Here is a 24,034-nt window from a genome sequence, read left to right as displayed (position 1 = left end):
CTCCGCAGTTACCGTGGAAACACTGTCATCTTCTACAACATAGATTCACCAGTAAACCCATGGAGTTGGATCAATGACAGAAGTTGTTGATTGATATCCTTTGCTGAAAAAGTCACTTTTTCTTCAGTTTTCTCTGTTTTTCATGTAATAACCCTCAACTTTAATCTGAGGTGTTATGAACATATACATGATCAGTGAATTAAATATTGGAAAATACATGATTATACTGGAAAAATGCAAAATACAGAGGATTATTTTTTAATAATGATGATACGTCACTTAGGAAATGTTAACTATAGAGCAAGGGTGTCAAACTCATTTTAGTCCAGGGGCCACATTCACCCCATATGATATGAAGTGGGCCGTACCAGTGAATTAATAACATAGTAATATATAAATAATGCCAACTCCAAACATTTCCATGTGTTTTATAGTGAAAAAAAGCAAAATTACATTATGGAAACATTTACATCTATAAACTGTCCTTTTAAAAATGTGAATAACATGAACAACCATGAAAAAACTGAAATTTATTTTTAAAAATAATAGCAATTTCAACTATATTGTTTATCATTTGTAAATGTGCATTACAACTTACAGATCACAATGGATCTGCAATTTACAAAATATTTAGTAACTGGCAGAATATTAGTAAAATTGCACTTATTTCTCTTAATACATTTCTAGTTTTTCATATTTTTGTGAAAGGCTGTTTGTAAATTTACACATTTTCATATAATTTCACTTTTTTTTTTTTACACTAAAACAGAGGACACATTTGGAATTGTCATTATTGTAAGTTTTTATGGTAGTATTTTACTGATCTGACCCAACTTGAGACTAAAAGTAGGGTTTTTTATGGCCCCTAAAGTAAAACAATTGACTGTTAATCATCTTGAGTGTCATTTTTGCATTTCATAAATTCATCCTATGGGCCGGACTGGACCCTTTGGCCTGTATGTTTGACACCTATGCTATAGAGAAAGAAAAAATCATTTGGGAACTACCATAAAAGTAGCACTGGGTTCGTTATGGGTTAAATGTTCATTTCATTTCACTATTGAACCTGTGCATCGTAATTTTACTCATCATACCAGTGTTGACAGACAATAAAGACTCTTGAATCAGTATGTCATTATGTCGCTGTGGAAGTAGGGATGGTACTGTTTTCAAGATCCATCTAGATTCAGCAGCTCAACACATTAGAAAAGTTCACAGGGAAGTCAAATGGCTGGAAGCTAGCTAAACACTCAAACACCTGACAGAGAGCATATTGACCTTTGTAGACATCTGAGAATCCAACACCAGCATTAGAAAAGGACTGGTCTGAATATGTCAATATCAGCGACAGGGGCTTCGACAAAGACTTCATTAGCATAACATTTCAGCGTAATATCAAATGTCGTGTCATGGACTTCAATAGTAATGTGGACGTAAAAGCAGCGTAATGTATAGACGTCGTAGGTTAGTATATAGACATACATACCACAACCAACAGGTCAAATAGCTTTAAACCCTATTTTTACAGTGACTTCAACAGGATTTTTCCTCCAGATCCACTCTTTCCTAATGATCCGTCACCATTTATTATGATATTATGCCTGCAGTTTACAGTTTTCAGTGAAAATGTGGTATTTACTTAATTTACTCTCACTGATCAGACCAGTGTTTTTTTTTGAACAAACGCCCCTTTACGCCCCAGCGAATTGTTTTTTTTTTTTTTTTTTTGGGGGGGGGGGGGGGTCAGTGGGCAGCTGTGATAGCACTCTGTAGGGAATGGCACCCCCTTACGTCATCATTGTCGTGTACAATCCCCTTTCTGAAGCGGGGGGGGGCAGGTCTGATGGAGCTAATATATCTATTACAATAGGTAGCACCCCCTTGCGATGGGGGGGGGTTGTAAACACAACAGATGTTACCACCAAAAAGGGTGCCATGATGTACCTTGTTGTGGAGGGAGCAAGTGGGGGCATACCACGCTGCTTGATATTGATACTTATACAGACTAACCCCCCATTTCGGTTCTCAGCGCCCCCCTTTCTGCTTTTCTTGTTTCTCTGATGAAACACTAAAGGACTAATGTAGAAGTTCATAAAACCTCTCGACGTAAATTCAAAGGTTATATCTATCTAAACAGAGAACACATGAATTGAAACAAACTTGATGTTTTTATAAACATTTGAAATTTCACCCATTATAAGTAAATGGGACAAATAAAGAATTTAAAAATTCATAAAAAATTTTAATTTTGACCCTACTTTTGCCAAAATGTAACCACACATATTCTAATGTCAATGGCAGTCTATAAACCCAATTTGGTTTGAGTAAAACCCCATAATTTTTGCTGCTACAGACCTGTGAAATTCGCCCATTATACGTAAATGGGGAAAAAAAGATTTTAAAAAATTCATAAAAATTTGAACTTTGACCTACTTTTTCCAAAATGTAACCACATATATTCTGGGCCACTGGCAATCTATAAACCAAATTTGGTATGAGTAAAACCAATAGTTTTGTTGCTACAGACATTTGAATTTTGCTGTTATACGTAAATGAAGGAAAAAAAAAGAGTAAAAATTCATAAAAAATACTACTTTTGATCTAGTTTTCCCACAATGTAATGCCATTTATATTGAGTCACTAGCATATTAAGAAACCAAATTTGGTATGAATTCAAGCAATAGTTTTGCTGCTACAGACATTTTGAAATTTTGTCCATTATAAGTAAATGGAGGAGAAAAAAAAAGATTTGAAAAATAGTTTTGTTGCTAGAGTGTTACACATCAAAGAGACAAAGAAAACCGAACCAAAAGGTAATTATTTCCCCCTGGGATTACTGAAGTATTCTGATTCTGATGTGTTTCAGGTGTGATAGAATATTTGGACTTTCTGAAACTCTGCTGAAAACCTAATGCAGATAGATATAAAACACTCTTTTAAAATGAAACCGGTGCACACCTAGAGGAACAGTGCTGATTCTTGGATAAAGTATTCTCTGCTCTGAACTGGAGTCCAATAAAACTGCCAGAAGAAACATCCACTTTTTCAGGTGAAGAGGCTGTACTTTTCCCATGACTAGACAATGGTTTCAGGACGTTTATGAATACACAACACAGAATAGTGCTTATTTTTCATGATTTTGACAGTTTTATATACTGGCTGTGTTTTTTTCTTTACCCTCAAAGACCTAAAGAGCCACTGGTGACCAAACACATCTACTGATCTGAAAGGTTTAATGACTTTTCAACCACTAATCCTATCAATACCGTTGAAATAATTCAGGTAAAATGCAGTTTCTTTGCTTTTCAGCAGCATAATATGTTTCTTTTTTTTTGGACGTTCAGAGGCTCCACAGTGAAAGTGGAAACATCGTCATCTTCTGTAACATTGATTCACCAGTAAAACCAATAGAGTTTGTGAAATGACAGTGGATGGAGGTGCTTGTTTTTTGCTGAAAAGGTCTTTTTTTACTGCAGTTTTCTGTGTTTTGATATAATAACCTTTGGATTTACTCAGAGCTTTTATGAACATTGACATGACCAGTGAATTAAATAAAGGAAAACACCTGATAAGATAAGATAAGATAAGATAAGATAAGATAAGATAAGATAAGATAAGAATAAGATAAGATAAGATAAGATAAGATAAGATAAGATAATAAAACGAGAATAAGATAAGAAAGGATAAGATGAGAATAAGATACCATAAGATAAGTTAAGATATGATAAGATAGGATGAGATAAGAATAAGATAAACTAAGAATAAGATAAGATACAAATAAGCTAATAAAATAAGATAAGATAGATAGGATAAGATAAAATAAGATAAGCTAAGAATAGATAAGTTACAAATAAGATAAGAATAAGATATGATATAAGATAAGATATGATAAGATAAGATACGATAGGATAGATAAGAATAAGATAAGCTAAGAATAAGATAAGATAGGATTAGATAAGATAAAAAATAAGATTAGCTAAGAATAAGATAAGAATAAGATATGATATGATAAGATAAGTTAAGATATGATAAGATAAGATAGGATGAGATAAGAATAAGATAAGCTAAGAATAAGATAAGATACAAATAAGATAAGATAATAAAAATAAGAATAAGATAAGATAGGATAAGATAAGATAAGATAAGATAAGATAAGATAAGATAAGATAAGATAAGATAAGAATAAGAATTAGATAAAAATAAGATAGGATAAGAATAAGATAAGGATAAGAATAAATAAGAAAAAGTTAAGTTAACTTAAGATAAGATAAGAATAAGATAAGATAGGATAAGATAAGAATAAGATAAGAATAAAAATCAGATAAAAATAAGATAGGATAAGAATAAGATAAGATAAGAATAAGTTAAGTTAACTTAAGATAAGATAAAATAAGATAAGATAAGATAAGATAAGATATGACTTTATTTATCCCACTGTGGGGAAATTTCACAGCTAGCAGCAACTTACAACATTCAATTACATAACATGATATTCAATGAAAAACGCAAATGCAGCGTATGATATCAATAGATAAAATAAATGGTGATAAATCAGTGAGGAAAGGTTATTTAATTTGGAAATCATCCCTCTAAGTCTGTCAGATGAGACAGTTTTCTACAGTTTAACAAACTCAGAACACAAATTTACACAAGCTTTAATGTGCAAGTACAGTTTATCAGCAGTGCTCTGACCTCATGGCTCTTTGGAAATCACATACGGTAATCTCAGTCCTACAGGGAGAAGGCGGCGACAAGGAGGAAAACTTCCTCCCTAAGGGAAAGGTACAGGTGGATGCTTAATGAACAACACACCGCCACAAAACCACACAACAACAATAACAACAACGTTCCTTTAAAAGCATGTCATGATGTCAGTAAAATTACATCATATGACCCATGAGAGTTAAACTGTAATAGGTTTATTATGATGCTCATTTGATGGGACTTTGTGTTCGGCGTCATAAACCCGGCTCAGATGTAGCTAACAGCAGTGATGTACGAGTGTCCCGTCTGCTCCTAATGGCCCTCCTGTCTGGGATGCACTAAGGCACAGGTGTCAAACATGCGGCCCGGGGGCCAATCCAGCCCACCAAAGGGTCCAGTCTGGCCCGTGGATGAATTTTTGAAAAGCAAAAATTACACTGAAAATATTAACAATCAAGAATGTAAAATTTATTTTAGGTCAGTTCAATCTAAAGTGGGTCAGATCAGTAAATACTATCATAAAAAAAAAAAAAAATTAAATAATGACAACCATTTTTTCCCCACTTTGTTTTAGTGTAAAAACAGTAAAATTACACAAATGTTTACATTACAGACTAGCCTTTCAAAAAAAGTGAATTACCTGAACAAAAATGTCTGAAGTATGTGGAATCTTATCAATATTCTGCCTGTTATTAAATATTTGTGTATTTGTAGATCCACTGTGATCTGTAAGTTATAATGCCATGTATAAATGATAAAACTAATGGCGTAATATTGTTAAAAATTGCCATTATTTTTCTTAAGAACTTCCAGGTTGTTCATATTTGTTCATGTTATGCTCAGTGCAGTTCGTACATATAAACATTTTCCTCAAGGAATTTTGCTTTTTTTCACTCAAAACATAGAGAAAACATTGGAGTTGACGTTATTTATCAGTTCTTATCCTATTATTTAGATCAGGGGTCTGCAGCCTTTATTATCAAAAGAGCCATTTTGCCCCCCTCTTCTGCCAAAAAAAAAATAGTCTGGAGCTGCAAAAAAATAACAGAGCTTATAAACTTTTAAAAGTTTTAATCCTTTTTTTTAACCTTTGGATTCTGGAGTATGATTACTCTAAAAGTACACAGTAAAAGTAGCTCATAGTATTTGTGCTAATAGTCTATGAAGTACTAATACCAAAAACACCAAATTCACAAGGTACTATTGGAAAAATCTATTTTATTCATCACTGAATTTAGTCTTAAAGGCCTATTTCAGATGAAAACAAACACTGTTGTAGCTTGGAAGGGATTTTTGAGTATGATTACTCCAAATGTAGTATTTGTGCTAATAGTACAGGGTGGGGAAGCAAAATTTACAATATTTTGAGGCAGGGACTGAAAGACAGTGTATGACCAATTAGTTTATTGAAAGTCATGAGAATTTATTTGCCACAAGAAATGTACATAATAGAAAATGTTTTTATTCTATGTGTCCTCCTTCTTTCTCAATAACTGCCTTCACACGCTTCCTGAAACTTGCGCAAGTGTTCCTCAAATATTCGGGTGACAACTTCTCCCATTCTTCTTTAATAGTATCTTTAAGAAAGTCGACATTGCTGTGTGATGTTCCATTGGTAGCATGTTCTAAAATGCCCCAAATTGCATAATCCAGAGGGTTTAGATCTGGGCTAGAAGGCAGCCATAAACATGATTCCCAAAAATTGTTAAAGTTGGATTTGTTGCTGTTGTCAACAAGTGTTTTGGTGTTCTTGTGTAAGAGTTTAACTTCAAATCATATTTTACTGCATTTCTAACAGTCTTGTTGTCTACCTCAAGTTCAATTACCATTTTTCTCATGGATTTGGTTGGATCCTTTAGGATTTTGGATTTGAGAGCTTTAATACAAGCTTTGGTACGTTTTTTGTTGCTTCCTCCACTTCCAGACTTTCTCGTAATAGTTTTGCTCATAGTCATTCTCTTTTTTCCATTATAAACAGTCTTTATGGACACTCCAACTATTTTGAAATCTCCTTTGGTGTGATGAGTGCATTCAGTAAATCACACACTCTTTGACGTTTGCTTTCCTGATTACTCATATGGGCAAAAGTTTCTGAAAAGGTATGGATAATAGTGTTAGGTATGATTATGACATCAGTATATGTTTGGTTTCAAAACAATTGACGTAGTGCCTGCTGAGAAAAAACAACTAAATGTTCATTGTGAATTTTGCTTTCCCACCCTGTATATGAAGTACTAATACCAAAACACCAAATTCATGAGGTACTTATTGAAAAATTAATTTTATTCATCATTGAATTTAGTCTTAAAGCCTATTTTTCCGGAGCCGCAGGTTGCCGACCCCTGATTTAGATTATGTTACTGGTTCCGGCCCACTTCAGATCATATTAGGCTGCATGTGAGTTTGACACCCCTGCACTAAGGCGATCAGAAATACGGGATAAAGAGTGAGAAAACACGGAGCCGAGCCTGAGACATGAAAAGAGAACGCACCTAGCATTCACTAGAACCATTTAAATATCAAAGAACGCAGGTCACGTGACCCCGCCGGCAGACAGACCCCAACCTGTTAGCGGAGACGAGGATATTGGAGCCTGTCACCTTTGTTTGTCTATTTTCTCATTAAGCACCAGTCGCTGCACTTCAAAACACAAGCGACGGGAGACACAAACAGCGGAGTGGAAAGCAACACGCCACCCACAGCAGGACTCTATGAAGGTCACTCCCACTATCAACTGACTGAAGCGCATACGGCCTTTACTATCTATAGAGTTAGCCTGTTCTCGCCCTGTAGCTCAGTGGGAAAAGGGGAGAAATGTCATGTAATAAAAGTGACTCGACAGATGTGTGGAATTTCAGCCATGTTAAATGTACTAATAAAGCACAGACACTGTACATATACATATATACACTGTATATTTAAGCCTATATACATTTGGTCATATGTAGGGTGGGATAGAGTGACTTGAATCTATCTATCTATCTATCTATCTATCTATCTATCTATCTATCTATCTATCTATCTATCTATCTATCTATCTATCTATCTATCTATCTATCTATCTATCTATCCATCCATCCATCCATCCATCCATCCCTCCCTCCCTCCCTCCATCCATCCCTCTCTCTCTCTCTATCCATCCATCCCTCCCTCCCTCCCTCCATCCATCCATCCATCCCTCTCTCTCTCTCTCTCTCTCTATCCCTCCCTCCCTCTCTCTCTCTCTCTCTCTCTCTCTCCATCCCTCCCTCCCTTCCCTCCCTCCCTCCATCCATCCATCCATCCATCCATCCATCCATCCATCCATCCATCCATCCATCCATCTATCTATCTATCTATCTATCTATCTATCTATCTATCTATCTATCTATCTATCTATCTATCTATCCATCCATCCATCCATCCATCCATCCATCCATCCATCCATCTATCATCTATCCATCCATCCATCCCTCCCTATGTATATGTACACCTCCTGTCCTAGCACTTTCAAACATTCCATTTTAAATGTATTATTATGGTTATTCTGTTGTCTTACTTGGTATTTCTATTTCACTGTTTTTAATTGTACAGCTGTTTTAATGTCTTCTTAATCTATTCTTGTATTTTAATCTAGAATTTTGCTTTTTAATGTTCTGTACGACACTGTTTTTAATTGTATAGCTGCTTTATCGCTTTAATCTATTCTTGTATTTTATTTTATTTTATTACTTTTTTTTTTTGGTTTTCCCCTGTAAGTCACTTTGGAAAAAAGTGTCTGCCAAATGCATAAATGTAAATGTAAATGTATATACGTGGGGTCCATAAGTAATGTAACTAACGCTGGCGTGAAACAAACTGAAACTTTACACAAACCAACAGAGTGGAAGTGCTGCTGGGTCATCTTGATGATTATCCACAGGTGCTCTTTGGAAACTTGTGGTGTGTCTTACTATTTACAGTCGAAAAAATCTGCATTAGCATGCGAGATTTCAAAAAATATTCCAAGGCACACTGTAGGACAGTGGTTTCCAACCTTTTTTTGGCTTGTGACCCCATTTTAACATCAGAAATTTCTGGCGACCCCAGACATTCAAAACAGAGAAATTTTTTGCTAAAATTAATTTGTTTTTGATCATGTAATAGTTTGCTTTACTATGTTGCAAATAAACGTTAATTTTAGACGACATTTATTATGGACGGAGGCAGTAAAGCCAGGTGTAGATTACTGCACAAAATGAGAATTTTATTTTCCTTGGTCAGGATATGTACAGTCAGTCCAGCTTGGATTTACAAGGCTGACAATGAATTACCGAACAATTAAGGAATTTTGAATCAATATATACATACTGGCCACAATGAACATTTGACAGATAAACAGAACCACAGTGCTTCGGTTTCAGCTTCACAGTTTGTCATGTCTTTTATGGATTGTGATTGTCTCTGTCAACTCAACATATATTTTATTAGTAAGGTTTTTTTTGGTATTTTTATCAATTACTAGAAATTCCAGGTGACCCCATGTGGGGTCCCGACCCCAAGGTTGAAAAACATTGTTGTAGGAGGTGTGCCTTGGAATGGTGGCCTCGGAGGGTGTGTAACTCACAATCACTTTAAAGTGATTGTATGAAGGTGTGTAACTCACTGGTGAAAAAAGCCCTGATGAAGACCACAGGTCGCAACGTGTTGGCTGTATTTTAAAAGGTTGGCATGGAGTAATAAAGGCATTTTATTTTAACACAAATCCTACAGTGTGCCCTGAAACTTTACATACTTTCAACGTCCAGCTCTCGGGTTCTTTTCCTCTATTATACAGCGGATCTTACACGAAATTTTCACAACTTCTAACCTGTATCCACTGGACCCCCTCCACTGCTCTATGGCCCCCCTACAAATGCTGGGCCCCATGAATCTGTCATGTTTACCCCCCCCCCCTTTACAGCACCCCAGTGCATGGGGATGTTCGCGAATTCTCAGACTGCCGACAGTTCGGTTCAGGTGAACGTTAGTGTTAGTAATGTAGGATATAGGTGTAAGAAAACTGTCACAACCTGCATGTTATTTACAATGGTTGGTTGCCCCCCTCCTCCGAGGATAAAATTCACTGAGCAGACGTAGGGATGTAAAAACCAGAGGGGGGGGTTGACCCTTTCCACCCCCTCAGTAAATTGCACCCTGGTTGGTCACATGCATGTCCTAAGTCTGATTTGTGAGCTGATATGAATCAGGGGTCTCAAACATGCGGCCCGGGGACCAAATGTGGCCGACCAAAGGGTCCAGTCCAGCCCGTGGGATGAATTTGTGAAATGCAAAGATTAGGGATGGGAATCGGTAAGAATTTAACGATTCCGATTCCATTATCAGTTTTGCTTATTGATCCAGTTCCTTATTGATTCTCTTATCGATTCTCATTGGGTGACAAACGGGTGTGTTTGCATTAAGTGTCTTGTATATTTCCATCTCTGCACAAAAAATATAACATGCACTGTGGGGGGGGGGGGGCACCATACAGTGACAGTGAAACTTAAGATGCTTCACTAATTCCTCTATTTCTGCCGCTGTTGTGCACCTCATTTTCCTTTCCCCTACCTTCAGAAACTTTTATTTGAAGGGGCAGAACATTTGTTGCCCCCATACAACCAGGTCTGGATGACAGCCTGGTGTTTGCTCTGCTGCTAGACTCACAAGCGTCGCTAAGTTGTGTATCAAACATGTGACATTCCTGCAAATTAATTTCATGCTGTGCACAAATGTTTGAGCAGATTGGAGGGATTTCCCCTTGAGGAAATGGAAGCTTTGACAGTGTTACCAGTGGACGTGCTGTCAACTTTTTAGGTGAAATATAGCCATACTTTGGAGTACAGATGTAACAATTACCGGTATAACAATAAACCGCAGTAAAATTGCCAACGGTTGGTATTACCATTTAAATTCTAATTATCATGATAACCGTGTTTGATTACTGCACTTTTCTGGAGAAAACGCTTATGTAAAGATCTACTTTTACGTCAAATATTTGAGTATAGTTTTAATTTATTACAATTTTAATTTTATATACCTAATATTTGGAACCAATATTCACTTTTAAAGTCTTTGAAAAGGTTCGTTAAGCATCTGTGTGTTATTTATGCAATAAATTATATACATTTTTCAAATCGGATTTTATATATTTTGTGTGTTTTTTGTCCTTTTGTGTTGATATAGTAGGTTAAAGTGAAAAAAATAATAGACAGATGAGATAGAAAAAAAGATCCCAAACATGGGTACGGTAAACATTTGTTTATATAGTATATAAAGGCAAAATCAAAAGGACTGAAAAATGGACAAAATAGTCTCAGACCAGTAAGGGTTAATACTTGAATGTTTCTGCCTACAGAAGGTATATTGTGCCAATTATTTTGCTTGTTTTTTTGTTTTTTTTTTGTTTTTTTTTTTTCAAAATAACACTTGGTTAAATTATTTCAGTGTGTGTATTAGTACTTTTTGAACATTTTGAGCACACTTTCAACAATACCACAATAATAATGATAACCGTGATAATTTTGGTCACAATAACCATGAATATGAATTTTTCATATCATTACAACCATACTTTGGAGCGTTTCTGCCTCAGTGCCATGTTGGCTACGTTCTAAACCAAAACAATGCAGCATACTTGTGACGTCATCACGCATGCACAACAAAGGCAGAATCGAATAGCAGAATCGTTAAGCAGGCAGGCAAACGATTCCAAGGAATTGAGCTACTGGGAACCGGTTCTCAAAAAGAAGCGGTTCTCGACTCCCATCCCCACTGAAGATATTAACAATCATTTTAGTTCAGGTTCCACATACAGACCAATTCAGTCTCAAGTGGGTCAGTTGGTAAAATACTATCATAATAACCTAGAAATACTCACAACTCCAATTTTTTCTCTGTAGATGTCAACATTTTCATGTAATTTTCCTGTATTTACACTAAAACAAACCATCATTTCACAAAAAAAGTGTATAACCTGAAATGCCTTCAGAAGAGTATAATTTTACCAATATTCTGCCTGTTCCTAAATGTTTTGTGTATTTGTAGCTCCACTGTGATCTGTAAATTTTAATGAACATGTGGAAATGATAAACTGAGGTGTACTGTTGTTAAAATTGTACTTATTTTTCTTCAGAAATTTCAAGACAAAATTTTAGAGGATAGTTTGTAGATGTAAACATTTTCATCATGTAAGGAAACTTTGGAGTTGATTATTTATATATTATTATGTTATTATTTTACTGGTCTGGCCCACTTCAGAGCAAATTTGAATGAACTATGTGGCCCCAGAACTAAAATGAGTTGGAGACCCATGATAGAGAATAGAATAGAATAGAATAGAATAGAATAGAATAATAATGCTGCAATTTATCATTATTATTATTATTATTATTATTATTATTATTATTATAGAATAGAATAGAATAGAATTATAATTATGCAATTCATTATTATTATTATTATTATTATTATTATTATTATTATTATTATTATAGAATAGAATAGCCTTTATTGTCATTGTGCTACTCCAGTCATTGCAGCAATATTAACAAAACACCAGTACTACAGAAATAAGAATAGAACGATAATAAAATTACAAAAACTGAAAATAAGATAAGAACATAGAAAACAAAGTAACATAAGAATAGAGCTCAGTAGACTAAAAAATAAAACTGGACAAAGTATGAAACACACATTTCCAGTATTAACAGTATGTGATAGTATGTACAGTTTATCTATGAACAATATGAACAATATTAACCATGAATCAAAGTATGTACATATATTTACAGTATGAGTAATATTAACAGTATGTACTGCCTATAAGAACAGTACGTATGTGTATGTAACAGTATGTATACCTACGAGCCAAGTCTATATGAAAATACTGCATTTATTTTTGATAAATAATGAATAAATATTGCATTGCTATTGCAGAACAGAATCTTATACTGCACTACTTACTGGAGAGAATTCACATTTCAAGGATTACTGAGTCAGCATTTCATAGTAAAGTACTAAAAATATAGTACGTGGGCTTTTTATAGCGTCCTTCATGCTCATTCTCGGTGTAAAATCTTAACTGCATGGTGCTCTAATTATAAATACGCCATGTCCATGAGTTGGTTAGTTTCCATCCAGTCTCAGGGTTTCAGTCAAAATATTTTAAAAAAAGGCTTTTGTAGATGAAACTGTAGTAGCATGGGATCATGGGAGTTGTTGTTTTCACCACCACTGTTGAAGATTCTGTAGACAGATGGTATAATGCATTTGAATTTTATCCACATTATATTTAGTGATGTTCATGTTATTCAGCAAAAGATTCATCTTTTACATTACTGTTAACATGCATGTTATGTTGAATAAAATCACTGATTTCTCTTTTGACAACATTTGATCAAAGAACGTACACATTAGGGATGTAACGATTACCGGTATAATGATAAACCGCGGTAAAATTGCAGATGGTTAGTTTTACCGTTTAAATTCTAATTATCATGATAACCGTGTTTGATTACCGCACTTTTAAGGGAGAAAACGCCTATGTAAAAATCTGCTTTTATGTCAAATATTTGAGTATAGTTTTAATTTATTACAATTTTAATTGTATATAACTCATATTTGGAACCGATATTCACTTTTAAAGTCTTTGAAAAGGTTCGTTAAGCATCTGTGTGTTATTTATGCAATAAATTATATACATTTTTCAAATCGGATTTTACTTTTTTTTTTTTTAGTGTTTTTGTCCTTTTGTGTTTGTATAGTAGGTTAAAATAAAAAAATAGACAGATGATATGAATAAAGTTGTGCTGAAAAAAAAAAAGATACCAAACATGGGTATAGTAAACATTTGTTTATAGTATATAAAGGCAAAATCAAAAGGACTGAAAAACAGCCAAAATAGGCTCAGACCACTAAGGGTTAATATTTGAATGTTTCTGCAACAGAAGGTACATTGTGCCAATTATTTATTTTATTTATTTATTTATTTTTTACAACTTGGTTAAATTATTTCAGTGTGTGTGTCAGTACTTTTTGATCATTTTGAGCACAATTTCAACAATACCGTGATAATTTTAGTCACAGTAACCGTGATATGAAATTTTCATGTCGTTACATCCCTTGTACACAAGGTTATAATAGTTTTGGATTTTTAATTATAGTTTGGTTTTAATTAGTTTTGACTTTTATTTCTCTTATTCAGTTAGTTTTAATTAGTTTTTAGAGCAGGTTTGTTAGTTTTTATTAGTTATCGTTTTTTTCTGAATGCTTAGTTTTAGTTTAATTTAGTTTTAGTATTAGTTTTAGTTATTTCATATATTTTATCTTCCTCATCATCCTATTCAAAGAAATTAGTGAGGCGCGGATATGGGCTACCCTGGACACTTTATTTGGGGGTCGGGTTAGGGCGGCTCATGGACTGAGCAGAGACATAATGTACTGTACAATGTATAAATTCCCTATAGCAGGTTGGGGGGGGTGCAATCCATACACAACGTCACTTACGTGAAACAATGCGAAGATGTGCAAAGCATGAGAGGAGATGCACAAAGCAGCCAGCAGTTAAAGCAGATAGAAACATATATAACCAGCTAACCAGCAGTTAAAGCAGATAGAAACATACAGTATATAAACCAGCTAACCAGCAGTTAAAGCAGATAGAAACATATATAACCAGCTAACCAGCAGTTAAAGCAGATAGGAACATATATAAACCAGCTAACCAGCAGTTAAAGCAGATAGAAACATATATAACCAGCTAACCAGCAGTTAAAGCAGATAGGAACATATATAACCAGCTAACCAGCAGTTAAAGCAGATAGAAACATATATAACCAGCTAACCAGCAGTTAAAGCAGATAGGAACATATATAAACCAGCTAACCAGCAGTTAAAGCAGATAGAAACATATATAACCAGCTAACCAGCAGTTAAAGCAGACAGAAACATATATAAACCACTTATAAACATCTATAACCCAGTTCCTCGTCAGTAAACCACACCTTAGCAGATATCTCATCTCTTAATCATCTCCAGTTCCATTATTAGCTAACTTTGCTTCAGTTCAGTTCAGCTAGCTGTAGCTAGTAACATCAAACGTTTTTTAACATTCTAACAGGTTCCATACCTCTGTAATTGGATTAGTTTTCATCCTCCTCTTTTCTCCTCTTCTAAACTGTGCAGTTCAGGGCTTGGAAGGCCTTTTCATGGTGATAAACTGTCCAGTTTTAACCTGGATGCTAGTCCTGTTTGACTCTGTCCCTTAGCTCTGCTCGGTCTCTGTCACTCACGCGCACACACACGGTACGCCAAAAAAAAAAAAAATAAAAAATAAAAACCTGACCCATGTATCACTACAGTAAACCCCAGACAGGACTGTGCTGCTGTGTCCCACCTTCAGTCTGTATGTTCCAGGTAGAGTGGGGACCAGAAGACGACTGGAAACCACCAGTGACCAGACATGACAGACTGTGTAGTGTCGTATGGTGTCACCAGCTCAAACTGCTGGAGCGAAATAAATTAATTTCATATCAATCCGACATTGACAAAGACGAAAACGAAGGGAATTGTATCCATAATTTTTATACGTTTTAGTTAGTTTTGTAAGCTCACGATACAGTTTCAGTTAGTTATCGTTTTTTTCTTTTAATTAGAGTTTTTATTTATTTCAGTTAACGAAAATGTTTTTTCAATTTTAGTTTTCGTCATTTCGTTCGTTTTCGTTAACGATAATAACCTTGCTTGTACACAGGTGATCAAAATATGGAAAATATGCATAATTGTTTGTACATAATTAATGTAGGAATATTAGATACGATAGGTTTAAAAGGGTGGTTCACTGTTATTGAAGATGTCGGATTTTTGTAAATTATATTCTGCCTACAGGAACTCAGGACAAAACTTGAAAACTAGCCTTCTTTACTAAAACCATACATCATATCTGTGCGACATCATCTCATTATAACCAACGTGGTATCATGACTCACATAAACACGCCACTTTTCATTAGCGCGGTATCTGAACACATTAGAAGTTTTCCGCATGTATGTTCTTGCCGTTATTAACCCCCTGTCCGACCTGGATTGATGCGTCAAATACTGCACACTGAGGGTTAGGGTTATGTGATCTGGAGATGTTGGCGTAAATTGATCAAATGACGCTGAATAACACACGAAAGGTCAAAAATGCGTACATATGGCACACCAAATGCGATAAGAACTGGCATGACATTCATTTATTGAGATCAGTCTGTTATGCAATGTTCTGATGTACATTATTGACTAAAATCAAGTACATAAAATAGAACAGCACTGGGATGGAATGACTAAAGAAACATTCACAATTAATATATGATACAGAGAGATTGCACTTATCATGAATTTACTATTTTTTTAGTCATTACATCATGAGGCTGAAGGTGATTGGATCTGCCTGATCCCACTGGATGGGGCTGTGCTCACCTGCACAGGTGTCAAACCAACAAACATGTTGTTACAGCTCATAGTAGTGGTCTCATGAGGACCTCCCATGGGGGTCTGTTAGTCCTGAGACCTTCTACATTTGTTAACTAGTCTGTTTCTGAAAGTCCATTTCTGAAACGGACTTTCTCAAGAAACATTAAATTATACTCATCTGTAAAGAGTGTGACAGCTCCCCCTTTTTTTTTTCTTTCTGTGTTGTGTGTGCTATTATTATTATTATTATTATTATTATTATTATTATTATTATTATTAGTAGTAGTAGTAGTAGTAGTAGTAGTAGTATTAGTATTAGTAGTAGTAGTAGTATTAGTATTAGTAGTAGTAGTAGTAATAGTAGTAGTAGTAGTTGTAGTAGTAATAGTAGTAGTAGTAGTAGTAGTAGTAGTAGTAGTAGTATTGTTATTATTAATATTGCCATTATTATTATTATTATTATTATTATTATTATTATTATTATTATTATTATTATTATTATTATTATCATTATTATCATTATTATCATTATTTATGTGTTGTGTGTGCTATTATTATTATTATTATTATTATTATTATTATTATTATTAGTAGTAGTAGTAGTAGTAGTATTAGTATTAGTAGTAGTAGTAGTAGTAGTAGTAGTAATAGTAGTAGTAGTAGTTGTAGTAGTAATAGTAGTAGTAGTAGTAGTAGTAGTAGTAGTAGTAGTATTGTTATTATTAATATTGCCATTATTATTATTATTATTATTATTATTATCATTATTATCATTATTATCATTATTTATGTGTTGTGTGTGCTATTATTATTATTATTATTATTAGTAGTAGTAGTAGTAGTAGTTTTTTTTATTATATTATTATTATTAGTAGTAGTAGTAGTTTTTTTATTATATTATTATTATTAGTAGTAGTAGCAAGTAGTAACTTTTTTTAAATAATTTTTTAAATTTTATTTTTCTCTTAGTTTGTGCGTGTGTGTGTGCGCGCGCGCAGTGAGTTTAATTTGCATTTTATTGTGCAATTAGTGTGCTATGTGTTGATGTATTATGTATGTTTGTCTATTGGAAATCAATAAAAAGCGAACAAAACAAAACAAAAAACAGTCTGTTTCATCTTCCAGTTTTGCATAATCAGATCTAATTACAATGGGGACATAATTATTATTTTTCTGCCTTTTTTAAAGCTTTTTTCCACTTCATTTTTTTTCTGCTGTTATCACATGTACCTGCAGCTTAATGTAGTTTTTTAATTAAATTAAAATTAAATTTTTTTAATTTAGTTTTTTGTTTGTTTTTTGTTTATCTGTATTGTGATGTGTGTTTTGTAGAAAACAAGCTGCTCCAGACACGTTGGTTCTAGTAGGATGAATATAGTTGCTCGTAGATCGTCCATTACTCCCTGTCACTTCCAACGCCAATTAAATGGCTGATTCAACGAAAACAATAACAAATGGTGCATGGGAGTGGAAGTGTGGGATCATGGGAGTTGTTTTCTACTGCCAACCAAACTCTATCTGATGTGAGTCAGACATAAATAATATTTGCAGACGAGTCAAGCTAATAAAGTTTGACTCATGTTATTGTACATTTAGTGATGTATATTCATGTCATTTAGTTTGAATGAAATGCTGTGTCCATCCATCCATCCATCCATCCATCCATACACCTCCCCTAGCTTTTCTGGGGGGACCCTGAGGCGTTATCATTAATAAACTGGCGCCAAAAATAATAATGCAAATTAACCAGTGTTGGAGTTAATCACTGACATATGCCAGGCTGCAAAATTCAAATGTGATCCAGTTTTTCTGTAGTACACTGAAAAAAATATGTTTTTATCAAAAAAATGGTTTGTTTACATTACAAACACGGCATTTAAAGGGTTAAAAAATGTGATAATTATTGAGTATTTGGTATTTTTACTTACAGCTCAAGTTGATGAAATAGAAAAAAGTGTAAAAGAATTAAAAACAAACTATATAAAAAATTTTTCTGACATTATTCCACAAGTGTGCCAAAAAGGCACACTTGGTGCTTAGTAAGGGCCTTGGTGGACGGGATACCAGAGGGTTAAGTAAGATCAACTTGCCATATTTTACAGTGTAGATAATATTTTCTTATTTTGAGAAACTGCACTGGCAGATGATTTTACTTGAAATAAGACGCAATAATAAGTTTCTTTTTTAAATTTTTCTTCATTTTTTTTTCATCTATCCAGTATAATACTATATTGTATGAACATAGCGTACTATATCACTGTTACATAACCAAGAACAGAACATTCATACAGCTGGATTCTGCACATCCACACTTCTAAATCACTCCATTTTTACAGTTTTCTCACTGACACCATGAAGCTTTTGCATATCACCTCCTAAACTGCATCATATTCATGGGTGCAAGTGGCCAACACACAGTCAAAACACACTACAAAAGCTCTACGAGGCATCATGTCCCTCTCCTCTGAGCTACAGATGTCTTATTACTCAGCAAACTAGAACACAAACAGCACCAACACACAAGTATCAGCCTTTTTCTAGAAGTGTTCCACCAAAAAAAAAAAAAAAAAAAAAAAAAATCCTCTGGTTTGCACCCCAGAAGCAGTTAAATATAATTTGGTGCTATTCATTATGCATTACTAGAAATGCTTGATTTTTTTTTGCTCCAGGATGATAAAAACATGGCCTCTATCTCCTCTGTGGAGCTTTTTCTTCTTCCTGTTCTGTTTGTGCGGATTGCAGCGGATTGCGTTTTCCCAGGGCCATGCTTTTGTGGATGACGCGTACTTCTCTGTATCAAGACATGATGATGTAGTAACCTGACCACATTTGGCTGTGATGAGAGGGATCCACAAAAAAAAAAAAAAAAAAAAAAGACAGAAAGGCCTCTGTTTCCGGTGTTTTTTTTTTTTGTTTTTTTTTTTTATTTTATTTGGCGACACAAACAGCTCATTGTGCCATTTTTTTAACGCGCACAGGCTGGGTTTATCCACAGGGGATTCCACCTTCCACCGCACAGACAACACACACTACATGAGCTATAAGGGGGAGACATCAACACACACACACACACACACACACACACACACACACACACACACACACACACACACACACACACCCTCCTTACGCACAAACACACACATATCTACCATACGTCCACAGCAGCATCAGCATCAGCACCAGCATCAGCACCACCAGCAGCAGTGATGTAAATAATAAAAGAAGGGACGCGTAAAAGCCTCCATTCGCCATACTTCCATCAGTTGGACGTTACTTACCAATAAATTTTACTTGGTGTCAGCTTGAATACACATAAAGTCAACGATTCCACCAAAAATTAAAAGCTGACTTTAACCTCCATCACATCCAGGAGAAGCGCAATAAAGCAGAGCGCATAGGCCAGCTGGCGCGTCCTGCCACCTGCTCTGTTTTGCGGATGAAGCTGCTCTAGAATAAAAACCAGATGATTGGAAGAAGAAAAAAAAAAAGCACATAAACAGGCCCGTACCCGCTGATGTTTGCCAATGGAGGTCCGGAACCGGCTCGGATGTGTTTGTAATCCTTCCTCTGGGTGTGTGAGTGAGGGTTGTGTCAGTCCCCCGTTACGGACTGGGACGCGTAAAAGACGAAGAAAAGGAGCGAAGAGGAAGAGGAGGATGAGGAGGTGCAGGGGCTGAGGAGCGGGAGCATCGCCTTTCCTCCGTTCACGTTACGTTGAAGACTGAGACACGTTCATTCCTCCCGGATATAAGAGCAGACAGCCCCGATGGCACGCCTACATCCCTCCCTCCCTCCCTCCCTCTCTCCCTCTCTCTCTCTCTCCCTCCACTAGTGAAAACCTTCTGACAATAAGACGCACGCGTTTGTGTCTTCACGCATCTTCCATAGTTTATTGTCTTTTTGTTTATGCTTTTGTGGTGACATCATTTCATCAAGGTTTATTTTTGTTTGTTTGTTTTATTTTGTTTGTTTTTTTACTCACCTTCACAATTTGTTGATAGATAGATAGATAGATAGATAGATAGATAGATAGATAGATAGATAGATAGATAGATAGATAGATAGATAGATAGATAGATAGATAGATAGATAGATAGATAGATAGACTGTAAAAAAAAAATAAATAAAAAAAATCCTGTTGTTTTTACAGAAAAAAACTGGCAGCTGTGGGTTCCAGAACAGTACTGTAAAAACACATCCAACTGTAAACATATTTACAGAGTAACATGTACATTTAACATTTTAAACACATAGATTTAAATGATAAATGGACTGCACTTATTTAGCACATTTTCTACACCTTCATGGTGTCCAAAGCACTTTCCAAAACCACCAGGTCCAACTGGGAGCAGTTTAGGGTTCAGTGTCTTCCATGGACACTTGGACATATGGACAGTCGGAGCCAAGATTCGAACCACCAACCCTTTGGTTGTTGGACGAGCCGCTCTACCAACTCTACCGACCCATTAATTTACAAATTTAAAATGTTGCATTGTTAAATGTCTACTTTTTTTAATAACTTATATATATTTGCTAGGGATCAGGACTATAACTTTGCTATATTCAGGGGTGTAATTCTGGAAACTTGACAGTTTATTTTCCCAGTGGAGTACAGCCTGCGGATGCAGATGGTGGCCACACACATTATTGACATCACACCGTATGTGTTTCAGAACATTCTGAGTGGTTTCAGTGAAAACAAAATTGGAAGAGTAATTGTTGTGAACTCTAATTTCTAGGGTTGTATCACCCTTTTGTCTGAAAGTGCAATAAAAATTTATGTTTTTTTTACCTTTTGGTCCATTTTTCTTTACATGACTAGCCAAAGTACACACATAATATATGAAGTCACCCAAAATATTATACAACATCAATTACTGTGCAAATTTAAAACTGATCCCTAGCAAATGTTGACTAGTATATATAAAATATGCCATTATTTCAACATTATGGTCTTGCAGTTTAAACAACACCACATTGTTTTTTCAATTTACAGTTTTATTTTCTGAAAACAATAGAAATACATCATTTCTACATACAAATCTGGTTTTGTTCACATACTCTTCCTGTAAAAACTACAGCTATATTTGATTTAATCTTTAACACAAAAATCTTTTCAAATAAACAACTTTGCATTGTATTGTCACTTACAGTTTTTTTATGTTGCAATTTTACAACTTTTGGTGTTAATTCTACAGTCATTTTTTACAGTGTAGATAGATAGATAGATAGATAGATAGATAGATAGATAGATAGATAGATAGATAGATAGATAGATAGATAGATAGATAGATAGATAGATAGATAGATAGATAGATAGATAGATAGATAGACATAAATATAAAACTATGTGCATAGATATGAGTGTATACAGGTGTATGAGTATCTCCTCTACCCAGCCTGTGGTCAGCATGTGCACAGCTGTAAATAGTATTTATAGCTTTTTTCATTTGTCTTTATTTTTGATTTTGCTCTTTTTTGCTCTTGTGTGCTTTGTTTGTGCTTTACTATTGCTGCTGTAAATCTAATAAAGGAATATCTTATCTTGATTCCAAATATTGATATTGCTACAACAACTTTGTTGCTCATCATCAATAATTGGTAAAATATTGGCTGAAAAAGAAAATCATATTGCTTTAGCCTTAATGTGTTAAAATACAATATATATTTATTTATTTGTTTATAACAAACTGGAAGAAAGCTAGTCCTTCAGGTCTAGATATGACCATGTCATGGTAATAAAGACATTTTAATGTTCAAAGAGAGTGCCTTGGAATTTTCTTCCAGTTTGTTATCTACTTTATGAATCCCTTTTTCCAAAGAGTACCTCGAACAAACTCTCTTTTGGTCCCAGAAGCATTCCTTCCCATGAAGTTTTTTTTGTTTATTTGGAAAAGCAATGATTACAAAACTTCCCTTACTGGTACAATTCAATTTCCACACGTCAAATGGAAAGAAGATGCTAATCCAAGATTTTTAGTCAAATATAGAACAAATAAAATAAATAAAGTAAGAAAAATGGGCTGAAGGAGAGGGCTTAATCCACTACTACATCAACAAGATTAGACACATTAAGGTGTGTATGTTTACATTAACCTAAACAGAAATGTATGTCATATAAATGTATTCAGATCAGTGATGTATTCATTTCACATCCATTACAAATTTAACATAGTTTGTCCATTTTGACCAAACAGTGAAAAAACATTATTTTTGACCCTTAAAACAAAATGTCTCCTTCTCCAGAATATAAATGTCCTGTATTGATCCATTCTTCCGTTGTGGGTGCTTCAGGCTTTAACCATTTCCTGTTGATAGTCTTTTTACTCGCTGCTAAAAGCATTAACAACAATTTTTTTTTATCTTTCAGAGTCCAGTCGTCATATGAAATATCTCCTAAATACAGGGCTTCACATTTACAAGGATTTTTTTCAGTAAAAATGTTATTTAAATGTTCACACAGCTGTTCCCAAAATGGTTTGATCACTGGACAACTCCACAAAATAGGATAGTGATCAGCGTTCTTTGTCCCACAGAGTCTCCTACAGGTCCCAGATAGCAGTTACCCTTGGCCCGGATCCGCATTAAAGCCTTTGCATCCGTTTATAGCTCACATCCGTTTTCTGACTTTGGACCAAATCTGCATCTGATCTGTCTTTCAGCTCTCTCTAGCAGTTCCAGAGTTCTGTTGGCTTACGGATTCAGCCCAGAACAGCCTCCCATCACACAACCAAGACTGATTTTCAAAGTTGTAATGCTGATCTGGACCAGAGTCGTAATACAAATCTGGGCCAACGTGATTCTTGTGTATATTCTAGATGTGATTGAACGGAGCTGGGCCAGAGCTGGACCGTTTCTGTAGAAGATCTGTTTCACAGAGCCGTACCTGTTTTGGCCCGATGTGCATTTGGACACTGGGCCAGATCCACCAAACAGTTTCGGGCTGAATTGGGGTGTGATTCTGTTCCAGATCCGTCCCAGTATCTCTTTGCTAACTGGGGTGTCTCCACTGCCCTGGTGTTTTTTCTGGGCAGGAGTCCTTCCCATTAATTTTTTGTTTTTTTTCTTTTCCCCAACATATTTATTTATTTAATGTTGTATAAAGTACAATAATGACATAATGAGTACAATGCAATATTAACATACTAACAACATTGGTCTACAATTTTTTTTTAGAAATGATTTACTTCAGAGATTAAATGTGCTAAATGTTACGTATTTTAATAAGATTAATTGGAAAAGAAATGATAAAAGTGCCGGTTTGCTGATGTTTTCAAGGTATATGATAAAGTGTTATTACACATATATATTGGTTTATGTACATTTATATAATAGTTTTATAAATCTTCCACTAAATAGAACCTGTAAAGTGAATGTATTCTAATGTGCAGACAGTGTTTTGAAGTAGATCTTGTAGCTCTGAGACAAATATTCCTTTTGAGTCAAACCCATTCTCTCGTTAATTCTTGAATTTCACATTTTGACCCAAGGCTGTATCTTGGAAAGTTCAGCCAACCAGCATTTTTGACTTGACTTTTCTTTATCAGTGACTCTCATGTGGTAAAATTTCATTACTTATATTCTGGAAGCATTTTTCTTGTAGACCAGTGTAAGACATGAACAGAACAGAACATAGCCAGGGGACAAACCATGCAAACAAAACAAAACAAAACAAAACAAAACAAAACAAAACAAAACAAAACAAAACAAAACAAAATATATCAAATTAAACTAAGTTCAAATCTGTGGCATAAATCAGTGGTTTTGATAGCTTTTCTATTTTTAGAGTATTGAATGTTTGAAATATGCTGGGTAAGCTCAAATTTAAAAAATTAAAAAAAAGAAGGTTTGAGATTTGAGAATTTACATTTGTG

Source organism: Sphaeramia orbicularis, chromosome 18 (genome assembly GCF_902148855.1).
Source record: "Sphaeramia orbicularis chromosome 18, fSphaOr1.1, whole genome shotgun sequence".
In the NCBI taxonomy this organism is placed as follows: Eukaryota; Metazoa; Chordata; class Actinopteri; order Kurtiformes; family Apogonidae; genus Sphaeramia; species Sphaeramia orbicularis.
This window is presented reverse-complemented; position numbering follows the sequence as displayed.